The sequence below is a fragment of the Rhinopithecus bieti genome, unplaced genomic scaffold, assembly GCF_001698545.2.
Source record: "Rhinopithecus bieti isolate Rb0 unplaced genomic scaffold, ASM169854v2 scaffold_17971, whole genome shotgun sequence".
NCBI classification, from domain to species: Eukaryota; Metazoa; Chordata; class Mammalia; order Primates; family Cercopithecidae; genus Rhinopithecus; species Rhinopithecus bieti.
In genome coordinates, this window is record NW_016809834.1 from 1,129,870 (window position 1) to 1,134,143 (window position 4,274).

The 4,274-nt window shown below is 33.2% G+C and overlaps 1 protein-coding gene across 1 annotated transcript in view; it reads left to right on the forward strand.

The window, feature by feature from the left end:
- Positions 1 to 4,274, forward strand: part of RSRC1 (arginine and serine rich coiled-coil 1) — a 419,086-nt gene that overhangs the window by 339,146 nt on the left and 75,666 nt on the right. The window lies entirely within an intron of this gene.

Below are 4,274 nucleotides of genomic sequence, written 5' to 3' on the forward strand. Positions count from 1 at the left end.
CTCAGTGAGTTACGTTGATGATCTGCTTAGACTGGCAGTCATGTCACTTTACTGGCTAATTTCACAGGGCAACTTTTCCTCTTGTTTGCTTTTGAGAAGCTGAAGTCTGATATGTGCAAGAACTTGGACTTTGAGTGCTGTAGTCAAAATCTGAAAGTTGAAATTTTTGCCTTAGTAGGTACCTGTGTTTTCTGTAACAACCAGAAGATAATTTGAACTTCCCAGCCACTACATGGAAGCTGAGATTCATAAAACCCAAAGTATAATGGTTTCCAAATGCTTAAAAGCAGTAGTCCTATCAGAGCCATCCTCAAAACCAAGCCAAAAAAAAAAAAAAAACCTGTAGATTTAAATGGCAGATCCCTACAAATAAGTAGATTCAAACTAAATGTGGATGAATTTACATGCATATAGTATAGTGTTCTTACCTTATTTGACCCCCAGACATCCTGTGTTTATGCTCTTTTCCGGCAATTTATGGTATATTGAGAAAAAAATGAATTTCAATAGCAAGATTCCTCAGTAGAATTATCTTCTTTTGGATCTCTTGGCATTGTTAGTGAAAGCAAGCTATCTGATTTCAGTTATCCTTATGATATGCCCATAGTACAAGTAGATATAAGACTAACTACAAAGCAGTCTAAGCAAATTATAATTTTTAAGTACTGCTATGTTGTGTGGCATTCTGATCAATGTAACTAATTAATAACAATGGCCCTTATAAAACACTGTAGTACTGTAAATCACATGTGTAGTACTTATGACCAAGCAACACAGTGAAATATGTTGTAATAGTTATTAGCCTAATCCTATTAATTCAGATCTTAATTAGAGTCTTAATCAGTTGAAAATGAATGGCAGTGAGAGTAACCACAGATGTTGAAATTGCAAGGTGATTTGTTTTTATGAAAAAACATAATATGAATGCTTATCTTAACAAAAGAAACTTTTTTAATACTTCAGAACTCCTCATTTACATGTTGACAGTTGATATTTCTACGTCTCTCTTGTTTTCATTAAATTAGCTCTAAGCATCTTTTAAAAGACATCTGGTTAAGAATTCCTTGAGTAACTATAGATACTTGAACGTTATATTATAATTCATTCTAAAGTAATTTTTAATTTAGACTTTTCACTAAATCAAACTGAGCTTATACTTAGTCTGCAATATGCAGCGCCTTTTTTCTTTCAGTTCCTGAGAATTGTTGAAAAAGCATATTCCTCCAATCGTAGCTGTTTTAATTAGCATCTTTAAAAATCTAGCATACTAACTAGAGTATAAACTACAGGATTATAGAGGACTTAGTATCCACAGTGCCTGACACATAGTAGAAACTCAGTTTATTGAATTGTTGCATGATGAATGAATAAATCAATGACCAATTTCCCTTTATTCTTTTAAATTCATGTTAAGTAGCTTATTTTGAGCTTGCAATGGGATTCCAAATAATCTCATTGAAAGTATTACCAAACTTTGTTAAGGGCTTTTCTAAGACAGGCCCGTACCTATTAAGCTATTGCTCTAATGAATTAGACCATGCAAAATTAAACCAAAGAATGTCCAAATACTGTCAAAATTTGCTAAACTGTTTACCAGATTCTGTTGTTGTTGTTTGCTTCCAATTTTTTTTCTTTTGAGTTGTCTAGATACTTGAATGCTATCAAATTAACAGTTCTCTGAAAGTAACTAATGTATAAGCTACATTTATTTTATTTCATATAGTCTAACTGCAAATTGAAACCTGAGTTAGAACAGTATATATGTGTGTATATATTTCTGTATCTGAAAGAATAAAAATCCTTTATTTTCAGTCTGTAAGCCACTAGTAATTCACTCTGTCACATCATTTATACAATTCATCTCTTAATTTCTCAGCATGCTGATATGCAATACAGAGTTGAAAGCATTGCGAAAATGTAGATAAATGTTGTCTACCCAGCTCCCTTTATCCACTCTCTGTTATCTCAAAAAACCTATTGTATTAGCATAGCAAGATCTGTGCCATGCAAATTCATTATATTATGCATTCTTCCTTTGAGTGTTCTTAAATCAATAACATAATTATGTTTGCAAGTATTGCATCCAAAATAAAAGTCAGGCTGCACACCAAAACTGGTCCAGGATGACTACTTTGCCTTCCATCCTTTCAACAATGGGGGCCCATTTAGAGTGCACTTTATGGTCCTTACATAGTTCAGTTGATTTTTCCACTTAGTAAATATTGCTAGTACATTGGTGATAGGTGCTCACTCTTTCTTGAGCCACTAATTTTTGATTGTTATAGGAATGTTATATCTTTCAGTAAAAGTCAACTAAATATTTAAAGTTTAGGTATACAATGTCCCTTTTTTTCTAATTCTAGATTATAATTTAGGAAAAATGAATAGTATTAAATCTTTCAACTCTTTTCTTTCTTATTCTTTGACTTAATAAATAATTGACTTTGACTTTCTTTTTCTCTGTATGTGTTTGAAAATGTTCTAACTATACTTGTATATAATTAAAAAACATTTTAACTTCTTCTATTTCTATTATTGAATGCGTTAGCATAACTGCTTAGATTTTCTGTGTATTTTTATATTTAATTTGGTATGCATTTAAGGGTGCTAATTATGTTTTAAATCCATTGTAAGCACAGTAGTCTTTCTTTGCATTTGACTTCTCTCTAATATGAATTTCCTATTTGTGGTATAAGTATAGTAGCTTTTGAATTCTTTTTCCCCTTGTGTTTATTCAAAACAGCTCTACCCATCTGTTAGTTTTTTTACTTCAAATATTTTTGTTTCCAAAAGTGTTAGGCAGCCCTTTCTAAATTATTCATGAGAATGGTGGACAGTGAAAATATGAACATAATAAAAGGCAGTTCAAGTGAAGACAGAGCAATCCTCAAGTCTCATTTGTTTAAGTTTAAATTCATCAAATCTTTTGCCAGAGCTGATTGACAAGAAGTAAAATAGATTAGCCTTAATTCATTTTTCTTTTTTCTTTCTTAATAATCCTTCAGTGAAGGTGAGGTAAAGAGTACTAGTAACTGAAAGGCAAGGTGGTTGCCAGACAACGTTCTAAGTATTCTACATATTAACTGTCTTAATCATCATGAACTCTATATGGGTTGTGCTATTATCCCTGTACAATAGGGAGGATAGGAAACAAAGGCATAGTGCTTAATAGCTTGCTCTGTAGCTAATAAGTGGTGAAGCCAGAATACAAACCCAGGCAATCAGACTCCAGTACATATTTTTCTCTTTAAATAGCCTGCATAAATCACAACCCTTAGAATCAGTGCTCAAAAATAATATAATTCTCTCTCTTATCCTTTGCCTTCCTTTCTGGAGCCTGCCCTCCAGCTCCTAGGAAGCTGCTTACTGTCAAGTTTTCCTGTCTTAACTTAGATCTAGATCCGTACTAGGTTGCCTCACTTGAGTTTCCAGGATACCCAATAGGTGAGGTACTCCAGTTAGAGGCACATTTTGTCAGGGTGTCTATGTCCTTTTTGCATAATCTATCTGCTTTTCTCCCTGCAGACTGCCTGGTCAATGTAAGATATTCATAGTGTGTCCTCCACATCCAGCCTTAAAAGTCTGGACCAGAGCCACACCTAAGCATCTAGTTTCTCAGGTTCCTTTCTCTGAGGTTTTGACTGGCCCCGTGCTTTGTAGTTTCTAGCATAAAACACACTTAGCACTGAGTCTGAGCACATCCAGAGAGAGAGAACTGTTACAATCCCTTCTTTCCCTCCACTGTGATTCATCACCTAAGACTCATAGACCCTAAGACCCTTTGTTCCTTCTGGATATCCTTTATAAGACAGTAGGAGTGAAGTTGAAAGGAGAAGTTAGCAGGTATGAGAGCATCATTTAGGAATTACTGTTTATCTGCAGTTGGCATGTAGATCCAAGTAGGTTAAACAGAAGTAATATGATTGTCCTTTCTAGTCCTCATCCTGAATTGGATACTCATTGTAATATGCAGTATTATTTCCTTCTTAGATTTAAACGTTTGAAAATCCCCCCTTCTTTATATTACTTTATTAGGTGGTTCTATTGTAAGATTTAAAATGTCCCTTTAAGAAATTTGTGTTTCCTGTGTATCACATTTAATAGTTCTATCAATACATCTGTCATAATTTTAAAATATTTCTGTAGTTTTTTAATGCATTAACTCTAATGTTAGAGTACTGTTTTCTTTAAGAAGAAAATCTGCTTAGCCTGAATACATTGCTTCATTGCATAATTTTCCTCAAGTTCTTATTTAGTAAAAAAAAAAAAAAAAA